Genomic DNA, 18,557 nt, shown 5'->3' on the forward strand with positions numbered 1-18,557 from the left:
CAGCTGGCCATGACACCACTGGCCACCAGCTCCTCCCCAGGGTGGGGCCCTTGCTGAATGCCTGAAAGGTGCACCCTGCAGGCTGAGATGACCAGATGCAACTACATTCCATCAATAAGCTGCCAGCCTTGGCAGCCTTGGCCACATGGGGCCTTCCCTGCCCCCAGCCCCTGCCACTGTCTCCCCTCCCCACCCAACCCACCCACACTTCCATGACCCTAGGTCCTCCACCCCCCATCAGCACTCAGGGAGGTGGGAGACAGTGCTAAACTTTATTGAGCAAGCTGTGGCCCCACAACTAGGTGGGCACAGGTTTTTAACACACAAGGAATGTTTTGATGCTGATAATGATGTCTTCTTGGCAGCAGGGGGGCAGGGACATAAAGTGCAGCCACAGTTAGCCCTCCAGGCAGTGAAGAAGGTTGCATGGCAACCTTGCTTCCTGCACCATCATAGCTCACGGTCCTGTACCAGGAGTGCATGTGCACCCAGGTCATCATGAGGATCATTATCAGCAGGGCATAGTGGGTTGGGCACCACTCAGCCCATGCAAAAATCTAGAAAGGCTATGGAATTAAATTAAGCTATGGAATCTAGATTACTTACAAAGGCTATGGAATGTTCATCTTTAGAAGTTTGTAAAAGCATGTTTAATAAACATTTTTTTCTGGAATGGTTTAGAGAGAAGTGATCCTACTTTGAGCAGAGTGTTATAGTAGATAACTTTCTGAGTTCCCTTCTAGTCCTATGTTTTATAATTATGGGATTTTAAGATGCAATATGTACAATCCAGATAATGCAACTTTACCCCACAAACCTTAAATTGTGCATTTATAGACTTCTTAGGATATACTTTTGAGTATATTCTATATTTTTCAAATCATAAAAGTACTATTACCAACTTTAAATTTAAAAACGACTTTGTACTTGAAGTAGGGATTAAGGGCTAAATCCTATTTCATTTTATACATCTAAGTGGCATGCAAGTAACCACATAATTGCAGCTTTTTGCCACTAAACTTCAGTCTACGATCCTGTTTCACCCTAGAGGAGGAGAGTCCTTACTGCCATTTGCTCAATAACTTCTCAGACAAAAAAGCTTTGGTTCTATTTTATAAGGTTCATATCTTCTAAGGTTGTATAAGGTTCATCCTGTATAATCCTTATCAGGACTCATACAAAGCCACCCCAGAGTTCATGTTGGCTTCCAGTGCTGCCTCAAGCTTAAAAAAAAAAAAAAAAAAAATCAATGGAATGCAATGCCTACATTCCCATTAAAAATGATAAAGAGCTGTTGAATGCCATCAAAAGATATCACACCAAGGCCACATACAGGCATTTCATATTGCAATGTATGGGCATTCATTCAGTGTCTCCCAGATTAAACATACCCCAACTAGGATAAAGATCTTTCAGGTTGACACCTGGAAGATGTCCTCTGCAAGAGAATTTCTCTTGCTAAAATATATCATGCAATTGTTATAGTCTCAATTTAGATGCTTTTGTCATGAGACAGCATCAGAATTATGACTTCCCACATAGTGTCAGAAAGACAGCATAATGTGCTATTCTGATTATTTTATATTCTACATTTTGTTCATTTAACTATCCTTCTCACATTGCTTAAATCATAATAAGCAACAGCATGAGTCGAAAATGGCTCCAACCAACCATTAAGATTAAGTTGATGATTAATGCCTCAATTTAGCACAGATTTGGAAGAAATTCACAATCTAGTAGACTGAGTATGAATGAAGTAATTTTTTGCAGTTATAAATCTTCTGCCAGTTTTCAGTATTTGTACTCGGAGACAGGGTCAATAGAATTACAAGAGATCCTTTTAAAATAAATAAAATATTTGGATTGGTCCTCTGCTCAGACTTATGCTTGGGTTTCTCTCTCTGTGGCAGGGGCATGTGTTTGACACTAAACCTGTGTAAATAGAGAAGTATTCAATTTGGATTTGGATTTGGCCAATTCAGAGGACAGTGATTTGATTAAAAAATTCAGATTGCTGTCCTGAATCAATTCAGCCAAATCAGCTTCAAAAGATTTGGTGCTGATTCGGAGAGATTTGGTGATTCAGATTGGGTGGGGAGAGGCAGGCACAGCTGGGCAGCTCCTTCAGCTGTGTTTGCCTCTCCCTGGTGGGGGGAGCTGTGGGAGAATCCTCTATAGCTGCCCTGCTGGGTGTAGCAGGGGCTGTGGGGACTCTGGGGCCTCCTGGCAGAGCTCCCCCATGCAGCCCCTACTCGGCAATCGCACCCCCACCCAGCCCCACCTCTGATGGCCCCCTCCCCTCCCAGCCCCAGCAGTCCAGGAATCAAACAAAAAATACCAACTAAAACATAGGGTTTGCTGCAGGACAAAATGCCTTGATTTGGGGAAACTCCTGTTTCCCCTCTTCTCTCAGCTGTCAGCATGCTGGAGAGCCAGGGAACACCTAAAGCAGAGAAGATGCTCTGGTTGCCAGTCAGAGTGTCTCCCTGGAGGGCCCAGCCTCGAGTTGCTCTGGTGCATGTTCCTGTATCATGCAGCATGCCACTTTTTTTAATACTGTGAGTTTTGGCACTGCACTGCAAATTTGCACATGCAAAGATGCACATGCACTGTGTGCAGTTTGCAGTGCCTCAAACAGTTTTGAGGTACCAAAAACCACATGTGTACGCTCATCTGGATGAGCCCTATGAGACTAAAATCAATATATGTGGTAACCTTAATAGTAATTTTTTCAGTTCTCACAAGTATATATGGAATATAGATAAAAACAACCATATTTATCCAAATAAACTCATTAGCAGGTTGATTAGAAGGTACACCCCAGAATATTGATTAAAAATTGAAGCCTCACTTATATCTCACCCACAAGTTGAACCCCAACTGAGACCAGTGCACTTTGTGGATTTTCTCAGCTTGCTTGATTATGACTTTGGCCATACAAGGTCATTGGAATATTTGGTCACTGCCTGACCAGGTCATGTTAGCTCTTACCTGATCAACAGGGATCCTGGTTTTCTCTGGTAAAAAAAATCCACAATTTTTAGATTAAAAAAAGGAACCCAAAATTCACATTTTTCCATGATTAAAATGAAACGCCACTACTCTATAGATAATATATCTATAGATCAGTGGTGTTTCATTTTAATTGCAGAAAAATGTGAATTTTGGGTTACTTTTCTATCTGAAAATTGGGATTATTTTTTTATCAGAGAAACACAAGGTCCCTGCTGATTAACTGCCAACAGTTTGCTAGGTCAGTTTAGTAGCTGATTCCCTTCCAATATTGTCATCTCCTGTATTCCTAGGTACCAACACAAGAAAATCGTTCTGATTAACCACATTTAATATTTGGCCCATTGAATAATCCCAGAAACCTTTAGATTTGCATTTCCCTCTCACACCTATAACTGCAGTTCACATTCTATGTGATTCATAAGTATGAATCATGGGCAAATTTCATCTACCATAACTTTGGGCACTATGATATACCTTTAAGCTATATGAAAAGTATACTATTCAGAAGGTAGGAAGCACCTTCCAGTGTCTACTTTGACATATTACTGGAGGAGATAGGACACATGAGTTAGATCAGGGATATGATCAAGGCAGGCAGTTCCTATGTTCTCACATCACAGTTTGTGGGCAGTTTTCTAGGGCTACAAAAGCCACTTTAAGAATAAATTCTTAAAAGGTCTTAGATGCACACAAGTTAGGTACATGAACTAGCATTGTAATGGTTATTTTTAGGTGCTTAGCCATTAGAATGGAACCCTGTCTGAGGTACCAGGTTTCATTCCAGTTTATGAGAATTAGCCATCTCGGGGTGGGTTCCAGAATTACCAGCATATTGAGTGTGGACCCTGTAAAGTTAGCTAATAAGGAAAAGCAAACCTTGAGGGCTTATCTTAATCCCTGTTGATCCCCGCTCCAACCCTTAAATTTCTCACTCAAGACTTTGATTTAGAATCAAAAGCCCAGAAATCTTGCAAAAACAAAATACAGCCCAATGTTTTCGTTAAAAACATGACCAAAGAAGGGTCAAATCTGTATGTATTCCATCTCCCAGGAGTGTGTCCTAAACAACATACCATACAAGAGACTAAAGGACGTACTCCACCCGTCCTATTGAAGTTATACACCGGTGAACAAATCTAATTCAAGATTATCTGTACTATTTAGATAGAGAGCTAAATAGAGCTTTGCTCTCCTGACTACTGGATATGGCACTCATTTAGGAGAGGCTAAATGGCTAAACAGGTATTGGATATGCTTTGAGAATTCAGGTGTCTCAGGCAACATGGGCAGAGGACAACCTAGTGTCTGGATTCTGATTGGGCTCAGACATAATATAAATTCTCTTGAGATTGAAGGTGATTCTACCCATTATATATCAAAGTAGTATTGTAGTGACTCTTAGGTGTCTAAGTGGAATGCTATTCTGTCCTGCTCACTGCCTGAAAAAAAACATTTAACACCTCTGCTTTGGTAAAGCATCTTCACCTTAGTTTCAAGCACCAAGGAGGAGACAGAGGACACCTAATTTTGTCAAACATCTTTACGGTTTGACCACTCACACAGGAAGTTGGGAACCTGGGTTCTAGCTCCCTTATTTTAAGGGAGGTTTAAATTCACATTTTCTACTTTGCCCCCAAAAGTGGCTAACCATCTGAGTTTAGGGTAGGTAGCGATGAGGTTATTTTCCAACCCTGCTGTTAAACCTGAGCAATTGAATGGAAAGGAATGTTATAGAGCCAGAAGGAAAGCATGAAGGATGGAGCATGGTTCTGTAGTCTTGTTAGGTAAAGCCCTATCCTGGGAGACAAGTGCATACACAGCAGTGCAAGTAATGGCCAAGTTTTACCAGAGGGAGGAAAGATGTTCTTATCAAGGTAACATTCCTAATTGTTTCAACAAAGGATTGTCTGAGTCAGGACAACAGAATTTGACCCTTAAAATAGATTGTAAATGTTGTATACGGTTTATATAGGATTATTGTTTTAGGATGAAATTTACAGTAAATAAATACATTGTTTTAAAATCAGAGTCCAGAGTTAAAAACAAAAAACTCCCCACTTGTGTCATGGGATCAACATCCTAAGCCACTCACCTCCTTTAGTTAAAGCTCTGTTTTTCCTAAACTAGGTTGGTTAGCCACTGTATAAAAAATACACTGTGTTTATTTTTGGAAGTAATGGGGGAGAGTTTTCAATTATTTAATTCCAATCAAAAACCAATTTATCTAATCTAATTTTTCAGCAGTGTTTACATTAAAAAAAAAAACAAGTACAGCAGCTAACAATTTGTTAAAAAATAATGGAAAGCAACACTTTGCTATTTTTTTCCTATTTGCAATAAAACAAATTAGTTTGAACTTAGTCCTTTGGAGAAATCAAGGCAACTCAATAATTTCACTTTGGCTGCAATAAAAACAAATCAATCAAACAAGCTCTGTTTCACATTAAAAAAAAAAAGATCTGTGCTTTTCTAGGGAAGAAACAAAAGTGTGTGTGTATTATACACCTTACATACATAGTTTTCCCAAACTTTCCATTGGTGATATAACCTTCTGAAGTACATTTTTAAGGTTTTTCAGGGCTATGGGGTCCTATACAGGTCATTTGTCTCAGTATTATTAGCTGCTTTAAAAGTAAAATCTACACATGTTTTCAGCTGTAGCAGTCACTGACCTGTGGGTATTATGAATAAACAGCAGAGCTGAGAACAGAGACTCTTCAGGCTACCATTATCTCACATTTGTAGAGCAGACATGCTGTACTGTGGTCAGTACAAGTCTCATTTAGAGATAATCAGGAGACACAAAGATATTCAACTCACCAAAAAAAGAGCAAAGGTTAGATGCTGATACAATTATTTTAAAATCATCTTTTGGTGGGAAACCTCTGGAATATGAAAGAATAGTTTCATTCCCCACAGGGATGTTTCAGGGATTCTCCATTGGCTTTTAGCACAAATCCCCTCCACTTAGGAACGCGCTTTTGCCCACACAAGTCTAGCTACAGTATTATTCTTTTCATTCCATCTGCATAGTAAAAATAGAACATTAAAATAAAGATGAACCATTTTAGAGCACAGTTGTGGTTTCTGCAAATTCACCAATAGATTACTTCATATGCTGTTTGGAGCCAAGCTTTTGTTCAATTTTGTTTTTAATTTCACAAGGACACACTGTACACATGAGAAAACAGGTGGGGGGAAAATTGCAACCTGGATTATAAAAGATTCTTTTGCTTTTGCAGAGCTTGAGCAAGAACTGCATACCATGCCTGATACTATCAGTATCAGAAGCTATATCAACATCTGTTTCAGCAGTAAGAGCATCTTATGCTTGAAATGAGGAAGATATAAAAATCCTACACAGCAGATTCTAGAGCTGAAAAACACCTCTGGGCTATCTAATTCAGTGTCTTGCATGAAAAGATTGTTTAAGCACCCTTAGCAACAGTCTTAACAAAATCTTGAGATAAATCATTATGTTACCTAATCACTTACAATATTATGCAATTTCTTTATATGTCTATATTATTTTCTGATTCTATTTTCAAGTCTAACAAAGAAAATGCCTCTCTTCTTTACACAATTGTCTCTTAAATACTTAAAGGTAGTTTCTTTATTGAACCATTTTATTCTTTTCATAACTATTTCATATTCTTTCATTGCCTTATATAGTATAGATGTGGCAGATATGAATTTCTCATTCAGTAAAACAGGAAGGAAATCATTATGAGCTTCCAAATTTCTGTTGCATAGGCCTGAGCAGGGAGATCAAAACATGAGAAGCATGTGTTAAATATATAAATACATCATTAAGTAGAACCCCATTCCAATTTAGCCCTTGAGGTTTGATACACTTGCAAAACTTACAATTTACTACTTCAATTTTTATTACTGTTTAATTCCTATATTACAGAAACACATACATATCCCTTGTCAGCCCTGAGGATCCTTTTTTTCTAGGTAATATACAAACACTTCTGATCCTTGAGCATTAAATTCCTGTTCAGGTTTTCCATATTTTGCTCCCTTTGCTTTTGTCCTTCTGTGCCTTGCAAGTTATGTAGCTCACAATCCATTATACAGTTCTTGATGATAATCCTGTGATTTGCTCTGTTTTAGTGTGGGCGTTTCCTTCCATTCCTCTATGTAAAGGCCCACACCGAATACTTCAAAGGTTATCTTATGTGAGCAGTTTGACTTTAAGGGCTGACTAATATGTCCAAGTCCATTTTCATAGCCTCAGTAATGCAACAGAAACTTCTGTATGGTTCCCAAGGTACCTGAGACCTGAGGTGGGGACTGGTTCACCATAGACCTGCAAACAAATTCTAAGAGTGATTTTCCAGCCTTGATTTATAAAATCATCACTTCGTGGCAGAAACGTGTCTATTGTTCTTCTTGCACTATGATGAAATAGGTGCATCCTTTCCCTTTCTGAATCACCAAATCATGTCATACTTCAGATGATTAAGGACAACAATGGGGTTAAATCCTATTTTGTTTTGTTCACCTAAATGGCAGGTATGTAGCTGGGGATTTTTAGATTTTGGCATTTATGTACAGTTTAGGATTTCATCTCAGATGCATTTTTTATATTAAAACTGGGTAAGTCCCAAGTTTTAGTCAGATAGTTAATAGCTGTTAGATACCAGAAGACGAAAATGGTCTTCCTACCTTTTAACCCACCAGCCTAGTGGCTTTTGCCAAGGGAGTTCTAAGCACCCCTCATTAGATAAAGGGTTTGAACCTGAATGCATCTGACTTGGTCCCTTCCCCTTCTCAGACCCATCAACCCCTCCTCCCCCATGGACCTACTAGCCTTCCCATTTGATCCTCACAGATTGAGTATGGCAAACGTGTATGTACCCTTATGTGCTTGAAGTGATTTAGCACAGGATGTCATCCTCTGTAGTAACTCTGAAGCATATCTTCATTTGTTTAATTGTAAAGCACCAACCAGTTGGAGGTGTCCCAGAAGACATTACCAAGATAGAAATAATTTTACTCACTTTTATATTAAAAATATATTTGATATGCCTTTGATAGTAATTACTTCACTGAGTGCTAGTGGACAGGGTTACATCTACAAGTCTAGATTTACTTTGTTTTTCTCCAGTTGACAATATTTTTCTCTATTCCACCCTCTCTTTTTCTTCATTCCCCTTTTTCTTAGGACAGAAAAGTGTTAAGTTGTTATACCAGCTCACTCAGGCACTAATCCTTGTCCCAAACCTAAATGGGTTTGCTAAGCATTAGAAGCACATGACAAAAAAATTATCCCAGTCAGTGCCACATCAGATATTCAGTCCTTTCATCAAACCCTGCTTTCCCACCACTCAAAATGTTGCAAGCACCTATTACAAGATTTGACACCAGATACTGTGATGTAGAAATCAATTTGCACTACTGTCAATGATTTTTTTTCCCAGTGGAGTTTAATTGGACAGAATAAACCTTGCTTTTTTATGATCTTATGATAGTATCAATGTCCTGTAATGTAAATTTCTGCTTCACTGTAACTTTTCCAGTCTGCTAAACTCTCCCAGTATGTATCTCTCATAGTATTTTAATCATTGTTACCCATCAACAGGGATCCTGTTTTTCTCTGATAAAAAAGTCTCCCCCCAAAAAGTCCCTGCTCATCAACATAAGTAAGTGTTTGTGTCCTATCTGGGAACTCTTGTCTTTTGCATGTCTACTTGTATGCCACCTAATGCTAATATCTGCACCTGTGGTTCTAAAACAGAGAACAATGAATAGTTTATGTTTTCTTTGAGCCCCAGGCAAAATATGCAAAAGCAATGAGAATGTGTTTTTTGTATAACTAAAGAATCCTGAAATTGCCTTCATATTGATCCCTCCCACCTACTTTAAAGTTATCCATTAAAATATTCTAAAAGCTTGATGTTACTTAAAGCAATCATCTTAATAATTCTGCCTGTTTGGAATATCCATTAAAAGTCTATTAATGCAAAATTCTAAGCAATTATGTCTTCTGAGGGCAGCCATTAAAAGTCTAGCAGTAACATAGAGAAAAATCCGAGGGTATTTTTTTGGATTGCTTCTCCCACAGTGATGTTGTGGACTTTTTAATGGGTAGTTTAAAAATTGTTAATGGTAAATTAAAAATCAGACCCTAAAAGCAGATTTTATGAGATGTCAATTATCTGATTTGGCTGAAGCCTCCAGGTGATTTTGAACAAGTCATTTTTTTAAATCTGTTAAGTGGTTGGATTGCACAATGAGCCCTGTAGCTTTACTCTGCAGTGTACGAGGGAGAGCTCTTTTGCCCAGCCATTTCAGACAAGAGGCTCCAGCTGCAAACACCCTTTGGAATGAACAAAGGGAGGACTGCAGCAACTTGTTTGCCTTGTTAGTCTGTCAGGCAATGAACGATAGAGTTAATAAATCATACAGGTAGGATCACTCTGATTACTGATGCCAAGAACTATTTAGCTTTGTCTCAAACCATTCAGGTTCTGTAGGATGAGTTGGAGAATATAAGATAACAAACTAAACAAGACTGACTCATTTTTAACAAAGCAAGCAATTGCTTCCTCATGATACCCCTTTTCCTCCTCATTTGAAATGAAGGAAGCTTTGAACATAATCTGAAATGTGGCTTTGAGTCCTAGCAACTGGTTTGGTATTATATATCAAAATGTGTTTTAGATCTGTTCTTATGCTCTCCATTAAAGTATTTAGAGCCTTCAGTCTGCATCCTGAAGTAGATTGTTCAGTGTATTCTTAGCATTATAGCCAAAACCCCAAACCCTGGTAGGCAAGGGCTGGGTACAAACATTCAGGGAGGTTAGCAGGAGGTTAGATCAAGTTAAAAATAGCTTCTTGATCTAAGGTAAGAGTGTGGCTGGCTAGTGAGGTGGAGGTTGGGGAGATAGCAGGGGCAAGCAGGGGTTTGGAGGGAGGCTGGCTGGTCCACAGAAGGATGGGGACAGGGACTGAGATGGGAGGTGGGGGGGTTGTAAAATAGTCTGGTGCCAATGGGGGAAGCAAGAAAAGCTCACTCCTGGGACTGGGGCCAGTGGCTGGCTTTTCCAGTCATGAGGCTGCACTGGGAACTTATCGAACTGCCTTGTTCTTTGGTGTAGTTCACACTTAGATCCACCTAACTAATGTAAAGTCTGCATCTGGGTGAACTAAGTTAGATTGGGGGGCATTTTCAATATGATCTAACTTCCGCCTAATACCTTGAATGTCTGTACGCACCCAAGGTGCGTGTCGTATCTGTTTGACTACTTTGCATCCCAGCCTCTTTTTTGGCCTGCCAAATGAAAGCAGCTATTTTGGTCAATATACCAGTGGTAGAATCACATGATATAACTATAGATCTAAAAGGACAAGTTACTACAATGTGAGTTAAGGACATAATTGGAGGCTATAATCACCTCATATACATTTTTACTATGCCTAGAAATGTATATATGCTTTGATCTTCAGCCAATCCATTCATGCTAACATACAATGAAGCACCTTCAAGAGGATACATGCATCACTTGTGTAACTTCTCCAACAAAATATGTTCTTCTAGTGCCCAGTAACACTGTCCTAGTTCTGCCAGTAACCTATATTGGTACAGAAGATGGACAGGAATCATAACAAGATTAACATAACAGGATTTACATAACAGTGCCAGATGATAACACCATGAAACAGTCAACAATTTACAGCAGTTACCAGGGGGCTACACCAGTTACTTTTTTAAAGATAACTTATTTCTTCTTTAAGACAACAAGAAATAATTGACAATATCGCTGTTCATGAAGGGCCTGATTGCGGCTTCCCCTTCTATAGGTGTACAGTTTTTTAAATGTATATGTGTTTTCTATCATATTCCCTTGTGTGACTTCTCTTTCACATTGATAGGGTAAGCATATTCTAATAAAAAAAATGTACCTGGTGAACAAGTATAAAAAGGGCTTTTCAAGCCCCCAAGCTGAAGAAAAATATAAATAACAGTAAGTCGGATAACAGAATGGCATTTTTGTGCTCCTTAATAGGGTTACTTCTCATTTACAACACCTAGCATTAAAGTGGAATGTGACTTTTGAGTTCAGTGCCTACATTTGAGAAAAAAAAAGGGGGGGGGGGGTCTTCAGTAAGCTACTTTAATCAAAAACTGTTTCCCTTCTCTTTTTATTTTGTTTCTCAGGCTCAAGTGTTTCCACTCACTCACCAACCAAACAAATAACTAAATCATGCTCATGGTGAGATCATCACACAGTGAACTTTTCTCTGAATCCCCCTGTTGTCTCGCACATTGGCTCTAGCACTTGGAGAAGTCAGATGTTTTCTTGTGGCTTAAAAAGCTCTGTGATGTGATTTTTCCCCTCTATCTCCTTTATTATAAACTCAGTAGTCAAACTACATGTAAAGACATTTTTGCCAGTGCCCAAATCTGTGGTGAACAACTTGTTTCAGCTGTGGCTGTTTATATTGAATCTGTCGTGATACTGTACAAAAAGGAATTCCAGTTGAATGTGATGACTATATTAAGAGAAACTGAGTAACATTGTTTGGAAGTAATTCATATTGGGTTTTTTTCACAACCACTAAATCAGTTTTTATTTAAACCCTGGAATAAAATCTATTATTTCCTTTTCTTTTCATCTATGAGGAAGGAAATGATCCCTCATTTCAAACAGCTGAAACTTAAGAATAGAGGAACTATATTTTACAACTATAAATGGTATGTATGTTAATTGCTGGGGTGGGGACTGTTGTCTTTGTTGCTAGGGGAAAAATAAGAACAAAGTAGCTGTTCTGCTGGAGGCAAAAAGTGATTGATAGGCTATCTGGTAGCTTTTTTGACCAAAATTAAGATTTAAACCCAGAGTTGATATACGGTAGGCTTTTTTAAATAGTTTGTAACAAGGTTAAAATTAAATTGCACTGCATCCTGTCGTCCATGCAATTTTGAACATGTGGTCCAATTTGTGAAGTATTTTCTAAGATCTTTAAACAAACATCAGGCAGTTGATTGCTTCTAATCAAGACAAATTGAAAATGAGCTTGAAAAATGTTCACGCAGAATTAAAATCCTTAATTTTCATAAACATCAGCCAGATTAGATTAATTTTGGTCAATGAAACAAAACATTTATTCAAATATGGAATCAAATGCATAGGATCTCATTTAAAGACAAACATTTGAGTCTTTCTAATTACAAATAGAGTAAATAAAATAGTGTTCAGTGATTGCATAGTCAGAAGCCTCATTATTCAAAAAATTCTTTCAGATGTCACAGCCCTCTCAATATCCTAGAATGAGATGGAATATGAAAAGTACAAAATGTGTCTTTAAGGGATTTTCCTTTCTTTTTAAATCAGCATTAAGTGAGATGACAGCAGTCACTAGGAGAGAGATTACACAGACACAGGCTTGATGGGTCTTTGTATCTCGTAGGGTTTCTGAGGGGTGGAGAGAAGGATGAATATAATAAGGAGGTTTGGATCAGGAGGGGAAAATTAGATGTTGGAGAGCCAGGGTATTAGGCAGCTAATGAAGGGGAAAAAAGACACAGCAGGGTATAGGGGGAAAAAAGGAGCCCAAACTGAAAAGTCAATTGTGAAAGGAAATCAAATTAAGGGTTGTACTGTCAGAGATAGAGAGGCAGTTAGGTGAGTTAGTCTTAAGTCAGTCACAAGTTAGGGTTTATATACACCTCTAGACTAACTAAATAAGTTAGTTATTTTAGTTAGTTAATAAGGTAGATATACATATAGAGCACAAGCATTCATGAATACATGTTCACTTCATCAGATTCTCATGAAAGGTTGTGATGTCTCTCTATATCTTATTTAGTTATTCTATAAAGGTGTATATCTACCCTGCCTTCTGTGTGCCACATATTTCACACTGCAGCTATTCTGCCCAGGAGATGAGAATGTACAGGTTTCACTCGCTTCTGGAAAACATATATACATATATACGTTCCTGGAAAATGGCATATAACTCAAATTTTCATAAAGGGAACCCACTTTACAATGTAACAAATAGGGGTATGTTCCAAGACCTCGACTGTACTGACCCTCAGACCCATTTCTACCACTTTTACAAGACAATTTTGGCATTTACCAACAGCAGACAGTACACACAAATACAGGATGGTGGTGAATGTTTAGTTGCTGTGAAGAGAGGGTGGTGAAAGGTCTTCAGCATCAGACTCTGCATCACTTACAGGAGGTATGGGCAGGGTAACATCCATAGGAGATAAGCCAGTGGGTTACCTAGAAGTCATAATGGGGGTGGCAACTAAGAAACACGTGTCACAGACAATGAGCGAGGAGCACAAATCCACACAGAAAACTACATTTTGGTGCATGTCACTCTCAAAATACACTGCACAAAGCAGCTGACTGTGGGCTTCTACCACACCAATCACATAAGAGTGAATTCACCTCTCGTATAACAATTTTTGGGTATAGAAAGGGTCATTGCATAAGAGTGAATTTGCACATACAGAGCCTGCATAAAGCGAGGGAAACCTGTACCATCTTTCAGCTTGATAGCTGAGCTCTTTAATTTAAACTGTAGAGAATTTCAGTTCCTGAAGACTTTTGTTCAAATACTAGTAGGTGGGAAAATAAGGTAGCCATCATGCAGCCAACTGAGAGACAGTATTAGAGTAAGGGGGCAATGTGAGAGTACGAATTATCTTTCATGAAAGCACTGGATTGAGACAAGAGGAATAATTTCATCATGTTCAGATACATCAACATGTGTGCTTTTCTGTGGAGTAGACTAAATAGCTCCACAGTAAAATGTCACCTTCTACACATGCACTAGTATTAGGGCACAGTAAACTAATTAACTCAGGAACAGTATTATGTTATGGCAGAATAATTTACTGTGCTGAAATGCATGTGTAGATGCTGACTGCAGGCATAAATTGCACTGGTCAGCCCAGCCAGCTGGGGGCCTGATCCACCCCAGCTCAAATTGCTGCTGTCCTGGGTTCAGGTGTAAATGCTGTGTCAGGAGCAGTTTACTCTGACTCGAATTGCTCTGGACTGTATTGTGTCACATTAATTGCAGGTGTAGTATGTTGCAGGAATACTGTAGATACATCCAGTATGTTGCAGTATGATACATCCAGTATGTTACATCCAGTATGTTGCAGGAAGACGGTGATCCTAAGCAGGATCAGAACCTTCAGGTACCATAGAAACACATAGAAATATCAATTAATTAATCAATATCAAATATCAATATCTAAAGAACCAAAATAGAACCTTCTATAGTTGTATGCAAGAACATAGAGCCACTGGATCTGAAGAAGCATGTGCTTAATAACCACAAACTATTTCCTGTAAGAACTATGGTCTATTCCCTTCACTTATTCACTACTGGTACAAAAATCTAAATTGTGCATATGAGCATAGGGGCCTGTAAGCTTGACTGATCACCTATGTCACCTATGTGACAAAGAGACATCACATGGCTTGAATAGTGCTACAGCTGTGGATAGTCTTTGATAAAATTTACTCTAAGGATACAGGAGAAAAATGGTGCTGGGAAGAGGGTGAAATGTAAAGAAAAGGAACAGGAACAAGGTGAGATAGCTTGGAGGTAGATAACAGAAAGAGAAACATAGGAAAGTTGAAGAGACAGGAAAAAAGTCAGATACAGAAGCAGTAAAAGGAAGTAAAATAGAAATCAAAGGTACACTATAAAGGAGAGGAAAAAAAAGTAAAGTGTGAACTATCATCAGTATTATATCTGGGGAAAGAATAAAATGTCCTTAGAAAAGAATAAAAGGAAAAAGCACAGGAAGGTGTGAGTTCAAATTGTAGACAGACTATTAATAATATCTTTATAGCAGTCTAAGCTATTTCTACCAGGTAGAGAATTTTCAGCAAATACATTCCACGTTGTTGCAAAACTGAGTTTCTTTAGTTCTTTTTACTGCCTTAATCTGCCCATGACATAAATCTTCCAACTTCTTAACCTTTCAGCATTAAGATCTTCCAGTTTCTATATTGTACATTCCTTTTCAGGTCCAAACTATGGAATATTAAACCCAATTTAGTAAATTAGTTAGGGTCATGTTTGCCTTTTGAACTCATATTTAAATGCAACCTACTTAATATTCAGTTGTCAAGAATGTGCACTCCTTATTTAATTTAATGGCATTTGGAGTGTCCAGCATTAAAAAAAACCCAAACAGCTGATTTATAGTTAAGTGCTTTATTATAGATTTTGCTACCTCATTTTTAAATATTGCATTGATTATGCAAGTGAAGGAATCTCACATATGCTGATCTAGATTTCATTGAAGTGTGTAGGAAATCTTAAATAACTTCCAATGACTTTAGTTTAGGATCATAGGGCAAAATCCAATGCTTTTAGGAACCTAAAAGTTAAGGAATGTAGAAGCTATTTCTTTGTGTTTGATCTTGAAGAGGGGACCAGAATCTTGGGTAAGACTGTGATTAGGATACAACTTCATGGGTACATCTACACATGCAATTGATACCCATAAAGTTTACACAGTATTTTACTGTGCAGTAAGTTTTTCCAAGCACAGTATTTTCACGTGGTCCCATTGAGAACACATTTGCTCTCAAGGGGAGCAGTTCAGTATAGGGCTACTCCAGCCCTACTGTGCCCCCCTATAGAAGCCAGGGGGATCTCCAACCTCCCCTGGGTGCCATCCCTGGGCTGGCAGGGGGCACCTGAGTCCCTGGTTTCCAGGAACAATGCAGGGAAGCTGTCCTGCCTCTGGGGCATCTGCCCCCCAGCCTTGTGCCTGATCTGTGGATTTTGGCAGGGGGCTAAGAAAATGTGCCTTCCCACTACTGCTGCTTCCCATCCCTGTTCCTCAATCACCTGATCAAACAGGAGCCTAGAAAATAGTCTTCTTCCCCACAGCTCTTTCCCAGTCCCATGCCCTGATCAGCTGGTGGGGTAGCTAGCAGTGAGTCCTTAGCTGGGTGGGAAGTCCCAGTGCTCTCACACAGCTTCCAATGCCTTCACCAGTGGGACAGCTCTCAGTCAGCACTGGCTGAGTAGGGAAGAAAATGCTTCCCAGTCCCAGAACTGCTCAGCTCCCCACTCCTGTGAGAAGCTAGGAGCCCAGCAGTGCTGGGATGGGGAGGGGTGGGGAGGAGTGCAGAGAGGCAACCGGTTACCATACTGATTGGCTCCCAGCTCCTGGAGGAAGCCAGGAGCTGAGCAGTGCCAGAACTGGGGCCCCTAATGGTGTGGCTGACTGGGAACAAATTTTCTCCCAGTTAGCACCTATGTGAGCCCTACTGTACAGTATCTAATGCACAGTTAGTTTAGTACCTGTATTTACAGTTACTAGCTAACTGCATGGTAGACTAATTTACTGCACAGTACTTTATGCGCACAGTTACTTTGTGATGTTTTCCTACACAGTAGATTAGTCTACTGTGCAGTAAAGCATCTTGTGTAGATACACCCCATGTCTCCTTGTTTACTCATTTCTTCTGCACTATGAGCCCTGAATACTTTTCTGCACAGTGAAAATCTTCAACTGAAGAGCTGGAGAATGCCACCACCAAGAGCAGCTTATAGATTAATGGCTTGGTCATCTCCTTGGCTGGCTGGGAGATATAGGTTTGAACCTGGGTTCAACATCCTGGACCAATGTCTAAATGCATAGATAAGATATGAAAGTCAAACTGTGGCACCTTTTTATCCTTAAAAAAGTGAATATCACTACTTTACCACATTTGTAATAGTCTCATTAATGACATAGTGAATGTTTCAATCCTGATGGAACACGCTCTGAGAATATTTACTCTCTGAGAGTTAAGCCCCACATGTGACTTAAGTGGAAGAATAGTTCAGTTTCCGAACTGGGCATATGCCCAAGCTAGGCACTGAGCTATTCAGACTGCAGTAGTTCTGGGCATGCACAAACACATAACTTTAGGATTTTGGGGAACTCTAAAGGCAAATGGTACTATCTTATAATGGAGTACTTAATTCTGTCACGCATGTAGATGGTGATGGTGTAGATGGTGATGGGCTGGCTGGAGCATGAGGGTGCTAAATTGTGGGGGGTGCCTGCCACCTAGGCCCACACTTCAGCATCATTGGGCACATCCACACATGTAACCATGTGCGCTTGCAGCAGCTCAAATAGAAGCAGTGCAAATTTGAGCTGGGGCTTTTTGCTTCAGTGCATGTGCTTGGACATGCACTCTGGTGTGGAGGAAATTGTGCCACTTGGGGCAAAATAACCCTGCATGGCTCATCCTGGATCTAAAGTCAGGGGGAGCTGGAGCCCAGGGCCAGAATCTGTGCTGTCCCCAGCAGTATAAAAAGCCACCCTGGCAAATAGCTCAGGGCTCCTTGCTCTCAGGAGGTTCTGGGGCCCAACCAACTGGTACCTGGGGACACTACCCCTTGTGCCAGCTGGACTACTAAAGCAGCCCTGAGAGTTCCCTGCACCCTCTACCCACTGCAGGGGTCTGGCAGTGGGGGCTGCTGCCTGGCTGTGACCTGCCGAGATGTTCCGTGTGTGGTGGCCTGCTTTGAACTGTCAAAGCATGTCCTCCTAGCCCCATTTGGCCAGGAGGTCAGCCACAGCCAGCTGGGGGCCCAGCTCTGAGCAAGCGGGCCCCTGCCACTGGCCTCCCTAGCAGGAATTCTGGTGCTCCCTATTGGAAAACTGAAAAATCCCTGATAAAAAAGATCCCAAAGTCACTCTGTAAAATACCCTCAAATCCATGTTCCTCCATAAGTAAAACAAAAGACCACTATAAGAAGAGAGAGAGCAAGACAGAGACAGCGATCAGTTGGACAATGTTTTATTGATCTATCTACAGTGGTGAAGCAAGTCTTTTATCATAATAATAAAATAAACTCTAAATACATGTTTCATGATTTCATGAATACACATTTTGCTGCACTCCCACAAGGGGTTTGGCCCCCCAAAAGGGTGTTCGGCCCCCCAACATGGGGTTCAACCCTCAAACAAATGGTACAGCCCCCAAACAAGGGGTTCACCCCACCAACAGTGGGTTCAACTCCCAAACAAGGGGTACATTCCCCCAACAGGGGTTTCAACCCCCAAACAAGTGGTACAGCCCCCAAACAAGGGTTCAGCCCCCTAACAGGGTGTTCAGCCCCCACACAAGGGGTACGCCCCCCAATCAGGGCCAAATGGTCCCTGCATGGGCTACTACCCCCCCTGCAAGGCCCAAATGCCTTCCAAACTGCTGCCCCCCTGGCCCCATCCCCCACAAGTTGCTGCAGCCCCTCCAATGGCTTCCCCACTCAGCCTCACCCCGCAACTTTTCCCCCTGGGTCCCCATGCCTAACCCCACAACCTCAGGCACCATCACAAAACCCAGAAAAAACAAGACAAAAAACGGGGAAAAAATCTTCTGCTTACCTGAGAAGGCGGGGCGGGGGGCTCCAGGGCCTCCTGGCAGAGCTGGCCAGGTAGTACAGAGCAGCAGGATGGCAGCAGGGTCTGGGCTGGGGCTGCTGGGGCTGTCAGCCTGCCCTGCACTGTGTGGGGGGGGGCCCAGCCAGACAGACAAAAG

Source organism: Alligator sinensis, unplaced genomic scaffold, assembly GCF_000455745.1.
Source record: "Alligator sinensis unplaced genomic scaffold, ASM45574v1 scaffold105_1, whole genome shotgun sequence".
NCBI lineage: Eukaryota > Metazoa > Chordata > Crocodylia > Alligatoridae > Alligator > Alligator sinensis.